Source organism: Schistocerca americana, chromosome X, assembly GCF_021461395.2.
Source record: "Schistocerca americana isolate TAMUIC-IGC-003095 chromosome X, iqSchAmer2.1, whole genome shotgun sequence".
In the NCBI taxonomy this organism is placed as follows: domain Eukaryota; kingdom Metazoa; phylum Arthropoda; class Insecta; order Orthoptera; family Acrididae; genus Schistocerca; species Schistocerca americana.
Window position 1 is genome coordinate 777,447,312 of NC_060130.1, and position 14,751 is coordinate 777,462,062.

Consider the following 14,751-nt stretch of genomic DNA (forward strand, 5'->3'; position numbering starts at 1 on the left):
AAAACCCCAAAAATTAATACAAAAGTTAGTTACAGAAAAATTTCAAGAGATATAGCAAACCACCTTTTGCAGCCAAAAGAATTTTGTCACACTTCACGAATCATTTTACCATCTTCCCACATTCCAATTTTCCAAAGAGTAGGTAAGGCCTTCAATTTGTAAGATATGCAACCATCTGGACTTGATGTGTATTAATTCCATGAAAATGTCTTGATCGCTAAAAACTTTATTTATTAAGTGGTCGAGTAATCATCATCGGATAACATATGTTTAGGAAAGTTCAAGCAACTGAGCAATACACGAAAATTGTACAATCTCGTGTACAATTGCTGTTAGGTGTATTTGCAAAAGATGTTATATATACTCTATCATTATGTTAGTGAACATATCAACTACAAGGGAAAAATCATAAAACTAGGAGGAAGTTTGGTTAGTGAAAGAGAAGTAACATAAATATAGCAAACTACTCTACAAATCCAGAAGGCATTTAGTGCTTAAAGGATTATTACATGCCATTTGTCCTTCAACAAAATGGTGTAATGTTATTACTCTGTGAACCTCTTGCCATCTGTTTATCAACAAAATGGACTAATGACTCACTTCCCCTATACTATGCCATTAAGATTTAACTAACGTATCAAGTTGAAGTTAAAAATCAGAAAATTAGAGGAAAGGTTAGTTAGTGAAAGAAAATTATAATATATACAGCAACTTCTCTATAACGCCAGAAGAAAGAGACCAATTACTAGTTAAAGGTATTTTACGTGGATCACTGCCATTCTGTATCAGAACTGTTAACTAACACATCAAGTATATGTAAAACCCTAAAAATTAATACAAAAGTTAGTTACAGAAAAATTTCAAGAGATATAGCAAACCACCTTTTGCAGCCAAAAGAATTTTGTCACACTTCACGAATCATTTTACCATCTTCCCACATTCCAATTTTCCAAAGAGTAGGTAAGGCCTTCAATTTGTAAGATATGCAACCATCTGGACTTGATGTGTATTAATTCCATGAAAATGTCTTGATCGCTAAAAACTTTATTTATTAAGTGGTCGAGTAATCATCATCGGATAACATATGTTTAGGAAAGTTCAAGCAACTGAGCAATACACGAAAATTGTACAATCTCGTGTACAATTGCTGTTAGGTGTATTTGCAAAAGATGTTATATATACTCTATCATTATGTTAGTGAACATATCAACTACAAGGGAAAAATCATAAAACTAGGAGGAAGTTTGGTTAGTGAAAGAGAAGTAACATAAATATAGCAAACTACTCTACAAATCCAGAAGGCATTTAGTGCTTAAAGGATTATTACATGCCATTTGTCCTTCAACAAAATGGTGTAATGTTATTACTCTGTGAACCTCTTGCCATCTGTTTATCAACAAAATGGACTAATGACTCACTTCCCCTATACTATGCCATTAAGTTTTAACTAACGTATCAAGTGGAAGTTAAAAATCAGAAAATTAGAGGAAAGGTTAGTTAGTGAAAGAAAATTACAATATATACAGCAACTTCTCTATAACGCCAGAAGAAAGAGACCAATTACTAGTTAAAGGTATTTTACGTGGATCACCACGCCAATCTTTATCAGAACTGTTAACTAACACATCAAGTATATGTAAAACCCTTAAAATTAATACAAAAGTTAGTTACAGAAAAATTTCAAGAGATATAGCAAACCACCTTTTGCAGCCAAAAGAATTTTGTCACACTTCACGAATCATTTTACCATCTCCCCACATTCCAATTTTCCAAAGAGTAGGTAAGGCCTTCAATTTGTAAGATATGCAACCATCTGGACTTGATGTGTATTAATTCCATGAAAATGTCTTGATCGCTAAAAACTTTATTTATTAAGTGGTCGAGTAATCATCATCGGATAACATATGTTTAGGAAAGTTCAAGCAACTGAGCAATACACGAAAATTGTACAATCTCGTGTACAATTGCTGTTAGGTGTATTTGCAAAAAATGTTATATATACTCTATCATTATGTTAGTGAACATATCAACTACAAGGGAAAAATCATAAAACTAGGAGGAAGTTTGGTTAGTGAAAGAGAAGTAACATAAATATAGCAAACTACTCTACAAATCCAGAAGGCATTTAGTGCTTAAAGGATTATTACATGCCATTTGTCCTTCAACAAAATGGTGTAATGTTATTACTCTGTGAACCTCTTGCCATCTGTTTATCAACAAAATGGACTAATGACTCACTTCCCCTATACTATGCCATTAAGTTTTAACTAACGTATCAAGTGGAAGTTAAAAATCAGAAAATTAGAGGAAAGGTTAGTTAGTGAAAGAAAATTATAATATATACAGCAACTTCTCTATAACGCCAGAAGAAAGAGACCAATTACTAGTTAAAGGTATTTTACGTGGATCACTGCCATTCTGTATCAGAACTGTTAACTAACACATCAAGTATATGTAAAACCCTAAAAATTAATACAAAAGTTAGTTACAGAAAAATTTCAAGAGATATAGCAAACCACCTTTTGCAGCCAAAAGAATTTTGTCACACTTCACGAATCATTTTACCATCTTCCCACATTCCAATTTTCCAAAGAGTAGGTAAGGCCTTCAATTTGTAAGATATGCAACCATCTGGACTTGATGTGTATTAATTCCATGAAAATGTCTTGATCGCTAAAAACTTTATTTATTAAGTGGTCGAGTAATCATCATCGGATAACATATGTTTAGGAAAGTTCAAGCAACTGAGCAATACACGAAAATTGTACAATCTCGTGTACAATTGCTGTTAGGTGTATTTGCAAAAGATGTTATATATACTCTATCATTATGTTAGTGAACATATCAACTACAAGGGAAAAATCATAAAACTAGGAGGAAGTTTGGTTAGTGAAAGAGAAGTAACATAAATATAGCAAACTACTCTACAAATCCAGAAGGCATTTAGTGCTTAAAGGATTATTACATGCCATTTGTCCTTCAACAAAATGGTGTAATGTTATTACTCTGTGAACCTCTTGCCATCTGTTTATCAACAAAATGGACTAATGACTCACTTCCCCTATACTATGCCATTAAGTTTTAACTAACGTATCAAGTGGAAGTTAAAAATCAGAAAATTAGAGGAAAGGTTAGTTAGTGAAAGAAAATTACAATATATACAGCAACTTCTCTATAACGCCAGAAGAAAGAGACCAATTACTAGTTAAAGGTATTTTACGTGGATCACCACGCCAATCTTTATCAGAACTGTTAACTAACACATCAAGTATATGTAAAACCCTTAAAATTAATACAAAAGTTAGTTACAGAAAAATTTCAAGAGATATAGCAAACCACCTTTTGCAGCCAAAAGAATTTTGTCACACTTCACGAATCATTTTACCATCTTCCCACATTCCAATTTTCCAAAGAGTAGGTAAGGCCTTCAATTTGTAAGATATGCAACCATCTGGACTTGATGTGTATTAATTCCATGAAAATGTCTTGATCGCTAAAAACTTTATTTATTAAGTGGTCGAGTAATCATCATCGGATAACATATGTTTAGGAAAGTTCAAGCAACTGAGTAATACACGAAAATTGTACAATCTCGTGTACAATTGCTGTTAGGTGTATTTGCAAAAGATGTTATATATACTCTATCATTATGTTAGTGAACATATCAACTACAAGGGAAAAATCATAAAACTAGGAGGAAGTTTGGTTAGTGAAAGAGAAGTAACATAAATATAGCAAACTACTCTACAAATCCAGAAGGCATTTAGTGCTTAAAGGATTATTACATGCCATTTGTCCTTCAACAAAATGGTGTAATGTTATTACTCTGTGAACCTCTTGCCATCTGTTTATCAACAAAATGGACTAATGACTCACTTCCCCTATACTATGCCATTAAGTTTTAACTAACGTATCAAGTGGAAGTTAAAAATCAGAAAATTAGAGGAAAGGTTAGTTAGTGAAAGAAAATTACAATATATACAGCAACTTCTCTATAACGCCAGAAGAAAGAGACCAATTACTAGTTAAAGGTATTTTACGTGGATCACCACGCCAATCTTTATCAGAACTGTTAACTAACACATCAAGTATATGTAAAACCCTTAAAATTAATACAAAAGTTAGTTACAGAAAAATTTCAAGAGATATAGCAAACCACCTTTTGCAGCCAAAAGAATTTTGTCACACTTCACGAATCATTTTACCATCTCCCCACATTCCAATTTTCCAAAGAGTAGGTAAGGCCTTCAATTTGTAAGATATGCAACCATCTGGACTTGATGTGTATTAATTCCATGAAAATGTCTTGATCGCTAAAAACTTTATTTATTAAGTGGTCGAGTAATCATCATCGGATAACATATGTTTAGGAAAGTTCAAGCAACTGAGCAATACACGAAAATTGTACAATCTCGTGTACAATTGCTGTTAGGTGTATTTGCAAAAGATGTTATATATACTCTATCATTATGTTAGTGAACATATCAACTACAAGGGAAAAATCATAAAACTAGGAGGAAGTTTGGTTAGTGAAAGAGAAGTAACATAAATATAGCAAACTACTCTACAAATCCAGAAGGCATTTAGTGCTTAAAGGATTATTACATGCCATTTGTCCTTCAACAAAATGGTGTAATGTTATTACTCTGTGAACCTCTTGCCATCTGTTTATCAACAAAATGGACTAATGACTCACTTCCCCTATACTATGCCATTAAGTTTTAACTAACGTATCAAGTGGAAGTTAAAAATCAGAAAATTAGAGGAAAGGTTAGTTAGTGAAAGAAAATTACAATATATACAGCAACTTCTCTATAACGCCAGAAGAAAGAGACCAATTACTAGTTAAAGGTATTTTACGTGGATCACCATGCCAATCTTTATCAGAACTGTTAACTAACACATCAAGTATATGTAAAACCCTTAAAATTAATACAAAAGTTAGTTACAGAAAAATTTCAAGAGATATAGCAAACCACCTTTTGCAGCCAAAAGAATTTTGTCACACTTCACGAATCATTTTACCATCTCCCCACATTCCAATTTTCCAAAGAGTAGGTAAGGCCTTCAATTTGTAAGATATGCAACCATCTGGACTTGATGTGTATTAATTCCATGAAAATGTCTTGATCGCTAAAAACTTTATTTATTAAGTGGTCGAGTAATCATCATCGGATAACATATGTTTAGGAAAGTTCAAGCAACTGAGCAATACACGAAAATTGTACAATCTCTTGTACAATTGCTGTTAGGTGTATTTGCAAAAAATGTTATATATACTCTATCATTATGTTAGTGAACATATCAACTACAAGGGAAAAATCATAAAACTAGGAGGAAGTTTGGTTAGTGAAATAGAAGTAACATAAATATAGCAAACTACTCTACAAATCCAGAAGGCATTTAGTGCTTAAAGGATTATTACATGCCATTTGTCCTTCAACAAAATGGTGTAATGTTATTACTCTGTGAACCTCTTGCCATCTGTTTATCAACAAAATGGACTAATGACTCACTTCCCCTATACTATGCCATTAAGTTTTAACTAACGTATCAAGTGGAAGTTAAAAATCAGAAAATTAGAGGAAAGGTTAGTTAGTGAAAGAAAATTACAATATATACAGCAACTTCTCTATAACGCCAGAAGAAAGAGACCAATTACTAGTTAAAGGTATTTTACGTGGATCACTGCCATTCTGTATCAGAACTGTTAACTAACACATCAAGTATATGTAAAACCCCAAAAATTAATACAAAAGTTAGTTACAGAAAAATTTCAAGAGATATAGCAAACCACCTTTTGCAGCCAAAAGAATTTTGTCACACTTCACGAATCATTTTACCATCTTCCCACATTCCAATTTTCCAAAGAGTAGGTAAGGCCTTCAATTTGTAAGATATGCAACCATCTGGACTTGATGTGTATTAATTCCATGAAAATGTCTTGATCGCTAAAAACTTTATTTATTAAGTGGTCGAGTAATCATCATCGGATAACATATGTTTAGGAAAGTTCAAGCAACTGAGCAATACACGAAAATTGTACAATCTCGTGTACAATTGCTGTTAGGTGTATTTGCAAAAGATGTTATATATACTCTATCATTATGTTAGTGAACATATCAACTACAAGGGAAAAATCATAAAACTAGGAGGAAGTTTGGTTAGTGAAAGAGAAGTAACATAAATATAGCAAACTACTCTACAAATCCAGAAGGCATTTAGTGCTTAAAGGATTATTACATGCCATTTGTCCTTCAACAAAATGGTGTAATGTTATTACTCTGTGAACCTCTTCTCATCTGTTTATCAACAAAATGGACTAATGACTCACTTCCCCTATACTATGCCATTAAGATTTAACTAACGTATCAAGTTGAAGTTAAAAATCAGAAAATTAGAGGAAAGGTTAGTTAGTGAAAGAAAATTATAATATATACAGCAACTTCTCTATAACGCCAGAAGAAAGAGACCAATTACTAGTTAAAGGTATTTTACGTGGATCACTGCCATTCTGTATCAGAACTGTTAACTAACACATCAAGTATATGTAAAACCCTAAAAATTAATACAAAAGTTAGTTACAGAAAAATTTCAAGAGATATAGCAAACCACCTTTTGCAGCCAAAAGAATTTTGTCACACTTCACGAATCATTTTACCATCTCCCCACATTCCAATTTTCCAAAGAGTAGGTAAGGCCTTCAATTTGTAAGATATGCAACCATCTGGACTTGATGTGTATTAATTCCACGAAATGTCTTGATCGCTAAAAACTTTATTTATTAAGTGGTCGAGTAATCATCATCGGATAACATATGTTTAGGAAAGTTCAAGCAACTGAGCAATACACGAAAATTGTACAATCTCGTGTACAATTGCTGTTAGGTGTATTTGCAAAAGATGTTATATATACTCTATCATTATGTTAGTGAACATATCAACTACAAGGGAAAAATCATAAAACTAGGAGGAAGTTTGGTTAGTGAAAGAGAAGTAACATAAATATAGCAAACTACTCTACAAATCCAGAAGGCATTTAGTGCTTAAAGGATTATTACATGCCATTTGTCCTTCAACAAAATGGTGTAATGTTATTACTCTGTGAACCTCTTGCCATCTGTTTATCAACAAAATGGACTAATGACTCACTTCCCCTATACTATGCCATTAAGTTTTAACTAACGTATCAAGTGGAAGTTAAAAATCAGAAAATTAGAGGAAAGGTTAGTTAGTGAAAGAAAATTACAATATATACAGCAACTTCTCTATAACGCCAGAAGAAAGAGACCAATTACTAGTTAAAGGTATTTTACGTGGATCACCATGCCAATCTTTATCAGAACTGTTAACTAACACATCAAGTATATGTAAAACCCTTAAAATTAATACAAAAGTTAGTTACAGAAAAATTTCAAGAGATATAGCAAACCACCTTTTGCAGCCAAAAGAATTTTGTCACACTTCACGAATCATTTTACCATCTCCCCACATTCCAATTTTCCAAAGAGTAGGTAAGGCCTTCAATTTGTAAGATATGCAACCATCTGGACTTGATGTGTATTAATTCCATGAAAATGTCTTGATCGCTAAAAACTTTATTTATTAAGTGGTCGAGTAATCATCATCGGATAACATATGTTTAGGAAAGTTCAAGCAACTGAGCAATACACGAAAATTGTACAATCTCGTGTACAATTGCTGTTAGGTGTATTTGAAAAAGATGTTATATATACTCTATCATTATGTTAGTGAACATATCAACTACAAGGGAAAAATCATAAAACTAGGAGGAAGTTTGGTTAGTGAAATAGAAGTAACATAAATATAGCAAACTACTCTACAAATCCAGAAGGCATTTAGTGCTTAAAGGATTATTACATGCCATTTGTCCTTCAACAAAATGGTGTAATGTTATTACTCTGTGAACCTCTTGCCATCTGTTTATCAACAAAATGGACTAATGACTCACTTCCCCTATACTATGCCATTAAGTTTTAACTAACGTATCAAGTGGAAGTTAAAAATCAGAAAATTAGAGGAAAGGTTAGTTAGTGAAAGAAAATTACAATATATACAGCAACTTCTCTATAACGCCAGAAGAAAGAGACCAATTACTAGTTAAAGGTATTTTACGTGGATCACCATGCCAATCTTTATCAGAACTGTTAACTAACACATCAAGTATATGTAAAACCCTAAAAATTAATACAAAAGTTAGTTACAGAAAAATTTCAAGAGATATAGCAAACCACCTTTTGCAGCCAAAAGAATTTTGTCACACTTCACGAATCATTTTACCATCTCCCCACATTCCAATTTTCCAAAGAGTAGGTAAGGCCTTCAATTTGTAAGATATGCAACCATCTGGACTTGATGTGTATTAATTCCATGAAAATGTCTTGATCGCTAAAAACTTTATTTATTAAGTGGTCGAGTAATCATCATCGGATAACATATGTTTAGGAAAGTTCAAGCAACTGAGCAATACACGAAAATTGTACAATCTCGTGTACAATTGCTGTTAGGTGTATTTGAAAAAGATGTTATATATACTCTATCATTATGTTAGTGAACATATCAACTACAAGGGAAAAATCATAAAACTAGGAGGAAGTTTGGTTAGTGAAAGAGAAGTAACATAAATATAGCAAACTACTCTACAAATCCAGAAGGCATTTAGTGCTTAAAGGATTATTACATGCCATTTGTCCTTCAACAAAATGGTGTAATGTTATTACTCTGTGAACCTCTTCTCATCTGTTTATCAACAAAATGGACTAATGACTCACTTCCCCTATACTATGCCATTAAGATTTAACTAACGTATCAAGTTGAAGTTAAAAATCAGAAAATTAGAGGAAAGGTTAGTTAGTGAAAGAAAATTATAATATATACAGCAACTTCTCTATAACGCCAGAAGAAAGAGACCAATTACTAGTTAAAGGTATTTTACGTGGATCACTGCCATTCTGTATCAGAACTGTTAACTAACACATCAAGTATATGTAAAACCCTAAAAATTAATACAAAAGTTAGTTACAGAAAAATTTCAAGAGATATAGCAAACCACCTTTTGCAGCCAAAAGAATTTTGTCACACTTCACGAATCATTTTACCATCTCCCCACATTCCAATTTTCCAAAGAGTAGGTAAGGCCTTCAATTTGTAAGATATGCAACCATCTGGACTTGATGTGTATTAATTCCACGAAATGTCTTGATCGCTAAAAAACTTTATTTATTAAGTGGTCGAGTAATCATCATCGGATAACATATGTTTAGGAAAGTTCAAGCAACTGAGCAATACACGAAAATTGTACAATCTCGTGTACAATTGCTGTTAGGTGTATTTGCAAAAGATGTTATATATACTCTATCATTATGTTAGTGAACATATCAACTACAAGGGAAAAATCATAAAACTAGGAGGAAGTTTGGTTAGTGAAAGAGAAGTAACATAAATATAGCAAACTACTCTACAAATCCAGAAGGCATTTAGTGCTTAAAGGATTATTACATGCCATTTGTCCTTCAACAAAATGGTGTAATGTTATTACTCTGTGAACCTCTTGCCATCTGTTTATCAACAAAATGGACTAATGACTCACTTCCCCTATACTATGCCATTAAGTTTTAACTAACGTATCAAGTGGAAGTTAAAAATCAGAAAATTAGAGGAAAGGTTAGTTAGTGAAAGAAAATTACAATATATACAGCAACTTCTCTATAACGCCAGAAGAAAGAGACCAATTACTAGTTAAAGGTATTTTACGTGGATCACCATGCCAATCTTTATCAGAACTGTTAACTAACACATCAAGTATATGTAAAACCCTTAAAATTAATACAAAAGTTAGTTACAGAAAAATTTCAAGAGATATAGCAAACCACCTTTTGCAGCCAAAAGAATTTTGTCACACTTCACGAATCATTTTACCATCTCCCCACATTCCAATTTTCCAAAGAGTAGGTAAGGCCTTCAATTTGTAAGATATGCAACCATCTGGACTTGATGTGTATTAATTCCATGAAAATGTCTTGATCGCTAAAAACTTTATTTATTAAGTGGTCGAGTAATCATCATCGGATAACATATGTTTAGGAAAGTTCAAGCAACTGAGCAATACACGAAAATTGTACAATCTCGTGTACAATTGCTGTTAGGTGTATTTGAAAAAGATGTTATATATACTCTATCATTATGTTAGTGAACATATCAACTACAAGGGAAAAATCATAAAACTAGGAGGAAGTTTGGTTAGTGAAATAGAAGTAACATAAATATAGCAAACTACTCTACAAATCCAGAAGGCATTTAGTGCTTAAAGGATTATTACATGCCATTTGTCCTTCAACAAAATGGTGTAATGTTATTACTCTGTGAACCTCTTGCCATCTGTTTATCAACAAAATGGACTAATGACTCACTTCCCCTATACTATGCCATTAAGTTTTAACTAACGTATCAAGTGGAAGTTAAAAATCAGAAAATTAGAGGAAAGGTTAGTTAGTGAAAGAAAATTACAATATATACAGCAACTTCTCTATAACGCCAGAAGAAAGAGACCAATTACTAGTTAAAGGTATTTTACGTGGATCACCATGCCAATCTTTATCAGAACTGTTAACTAACACATCAAGTATATGTAAAACCCTAAAAATTAATACAAAAGTTAGTTACAGAAAAATTTCAAGAGATATAGCAAACCACCTTTTGCAGCCAAAAGAATTTTGTCACACTTCACGAATCATTTTACCATCTCCCCACATTCCAATTTTCCAAAGAGTAGGTAAGGCCTTCAATTTGTAAGATATGCAACCATCTGGACTTGATGTGTATTAATTCCATGAAAATGTCTTGATCGCTAAAAACTTTATTTATTAAGTGGTCGAGTAATCATCATCGGATAACATATGTTTAGGAAAGTTCAAGCAACTGAGCAATACACGAAAATTGTACAATCTCGTGTACAATTGCTGTTAGGTGTATTTGAAAAAGATGTTATATATACTCTATCATTATGTTAGTGAACATATCAACTACAAGGGAAAAATCATAAAACTAGGAGGAAGTTTGGTTAGTGAAAGAGAAGTAACATAAATACAGCAAACTACTCTACAAATCCAGAAGGCATTTAGTGCTTAAAGGATTATTACATGCCATTTGTCCTTCAACAAAATGGTGTAATGTTATTACTCTGTGAACCTCTTGCCATCTGTTTATCAACAAAATGGACTAATGACTCACTTCCCCTATACTATGCCATTAAGTTTTAACTAACGTATCAAGTGGAAGTTAAAAATCAGAAAATTAGAGGAAAGGTTAGTTAGTGAAAGAAAATTACAATATATACAGCAACTTCTCTATAACGCCAGAAGAAAGAGACCAATTACTAGTTAAAGGTATTTTACGTGGATCACCATGCCAATCTTTATCAGAACTGTTAACTAACACATCAAGTATATGTAAAACCCTAAAAATTAATACAAAAGTTAGTTACAGAAAAATTTCAAGAGATATAGCAAACCACCTTTTGCAGCCAAAAGAATTTTGTCACACTTCACGAATCATTTTACCATCTCCCCACATTCCAATTTTCCAAAGAGTAGGTAAGGCCTTCAATTTGTAAGATATGCAACCATCTGGACTTGATGTGTATTAATTCCATGAAAATGTCTTGATCGCTAAAAACTTTATTTATTAAGTGGTCGAGTAATCATCATCGGATAACATATGTTTAGGAAAGTTCAAGCAACTGAGCAATACACGAAAATTGTACAATCTCGTGTACAATTGCTGTTAGGTGTATTTGAAAAAGATGTTATATATACTCTATCATTATGTTAGTGAACATATCAACTACAAGGGAAAAATCATAAAACTAGGAGGAAGTTTGGTTAGTGAAAGAGAAGTAACATAAATATAGCAAACTACTCTACAAATCCAGAAGGCATTTAGTGCTTAAAGGATTATTACATGCCATTTGTCCTTCAACAAAATGGTGTAATGTTATTACTCTGTGAACCTCTTGCCATCTGTTTATCAACAAAATGGACTAATGACTCACTTCCCCTATACTATGCCATTAAGTTTTAACTAACGTATCAAGTGGAAGTTAAAAATCAGAAAATTAGAGGAAAGGTTAGTTAGTGAAAGAAAATTACAATATATACAGCAACTTCTCTATAACGCCAGAAGAAAGAGACCAATTACTAGTTAAAGGTATTTTACGTGGATCACCATGCCAATCTTTATCAGAACTGTTAACTAACACATCAAGTATATGTAAAACCCTAAAAATTAATACAAAAGTTAGTTACAGAAAAATTTCAAGAGATATAGCAAACCACCTTTTGCAGCCAAAAGAATTTTGTCACACTTCACGAATCATTTTACCATCTCCCCACATTCCAATTTTCCAAAGAGTAGGTAAGGCCTTCAATTTGTAAGATATGCAACCATCTGGACTTGATGTGTATTAATTCCATGAAAATGTCTTGATCGCTAAAAACTTTATTTATTAAGTGGTCGAGTAATCATCATCGGATAACATATGTTTAGGAAAGTTCAAGCAACTGAGCAATACACGAAAATTGTACAATCTCGTGTACAATTGCTGTTAGGTGTATTTGCAAAAGATGTTATATATACTCTATCATTATGTTAGTGAACATATCAACTACAAGGGAAAAATCATAAAACTAGGAGGAAGTTTGGTTAGTGAAAGAGAAGTAACATAAATATAGCAAACTACTCTACAAATCCAGAAGGCATTTAGTGCTTAAAGGATTATTACATGCCATTTGTCCTTCAACAAAATGGTGTAATGTTATTACTCTGTGAACCTCTTGCCATCTGTTTATCAACAAAATGGACTAATGACTCACTTCCCCTATACTATGCCATTAAGTTTTAACTAACGTATCAAGTGGAAGTTAAAAATCAGAAAATTAGAGGAAAGGTTAGTTAGTGAATGAAAATTACAATATATACAGCAACTTCTCTATAACGCCAGAAGAAAGAGACCAATTACTAGTTAAATGTATTTTACGTGGATCACTGCCATTCTTTATCAGAACTGTTAACCAACACATCAAGTATATGTAAAACCCTAAAAATTAATACAAAAGTTAGTTACAGAAAAATTTCAAGAGATATAGCAAACCACCTTTTGCAGCCAGAAGAATTTTGTCACACTTCACGAATCATTTTACCATCTCCCCACATTCCAATTTTCCAAAGAGTAGGTAAGGCCTTCAATTTGTAAGATATGCAACCATCTGGACTTGATGTGTATTAATTCCATGAAAATGTCTTGATCGCTAAAAACTTTATTTATTAAGTGGTCGAGCAATCATCATCGGGTAACATATGTTTAGGAAAGTTCAAGCAACTGAGCAATACACGAAAATTGTACAATCTCATGTACAATTGCTGTTAGGTGTATTTGCAAAAGATGTTATATGGAGACACATCTTTTGCAAATACGTCAAATGGCAATTGCACAGAGATTTTATGTTTTTCTTGTACTGATCACTTGTATGAGCTTTCTTAAGCATATTTTATCTGATGATGACTACCCGAAATGTGTCATAAATAATGTTTTTAGCAATTAAGATGTTTCCATGGAATTAATACATCACAAGATTAGATAAGGTTTGTCTACCACAAATTGGAGCTTACTTCTCTAATTGATGCAATGTTACCAAGGACAATAAAAGGTTATTTGCAATTACACTTTTACATAGGAACTACAAAATGACTAATGATCACAAAATATCTAAGTTTACTCTGAATGACAACCACAAAGCAGATTAAGTAAAGTCAATCTCACCTCAAAACTGCTGAAACATAACACCAAAACATAATACACAGTTTTGTAGCAACTTTCACTTATTCTTTGAAAGCTATACCTTACCTTCTCATTTCAGTACACATTCACAAAATTTGTTAGTAAATATATTAAATGCTAGTAACACTCAAAATTATAAATAAAGATAGAAAGAGAAGCTCACTATAAATTAACATTACAGATACATTAACACTTGTTCATAACAAAATCTATAGACTATGTACAACTACAAAACACCAACTGCTGCCTCTCGTATTTTTCAGTTATATGATGTGGTTGTGGTTATGATGGACAAAGTTATTTATGGACTAAAGATTTTTTACTGCAACAACAAAATTCTCATAAAAACTGTTTTGAGTTTGATTCTGGGCACTTATCGGTATGTCTTCATTACCTTTGTAAATGGACAGGTTGGAGTTGTAATAATCAACTATATGCACCTGGTACAAGCTTAAAATTTACAGTATTTCGCAGTGATTTCTGATACATATGTGATTTGGAATTACATGCAAGAAATCATCTTTCAGAATTTATTACAAATCTGGAGGTTGTAGCATAAGTCTGCAAGGGAAGAAAGAAGACAAGAATCAGCTCCTACTTCCATTTCACACCACACACAGTGCATCTTAGCACATCACACTTAAAAACAAATCAATTGTTACATTTTTGAGAAGTACTAAGGATAGTAAACCTTAAGGATACACAAGATCAGTAACAGAAATATATATGCAGAGTCAATATGAAATATTTACCCACTGAAGATACACAAATTTTCTGAACAAACTTTCAACTTATAAAATTTAGTGTGAAACTACAGATCACCCAAGCACAGGGAGAAGGGTGAGAGAGGGACAAAAATGAACACACACACACACACACACAAACACACACACACAC

General features: G+C 32.5%; 1 protein-coding gene across 1 annotated transcript in view; it reads right to left on the minus strand.

The window, feature by feature from the left end:
* Positions 1–14,370: 14,370 nt before the first annotated feature.
* Positions 14,371–14,751, minus strand: part of LOC124555601 (protein N-terminal glutamine amidohydrolase) — an 84,160-nt gene continuing 83,779 nt past the window's right edge. Inside the window, exon 6 of the mRNA XM_047129569.1 lies at positions 14,371–14,415. The gene's annotated coding sequence lies outside the window, so the exon portion shown is untranslated. The remainder of the gene's footprint in view (positions 14,416–14,751) is intronic.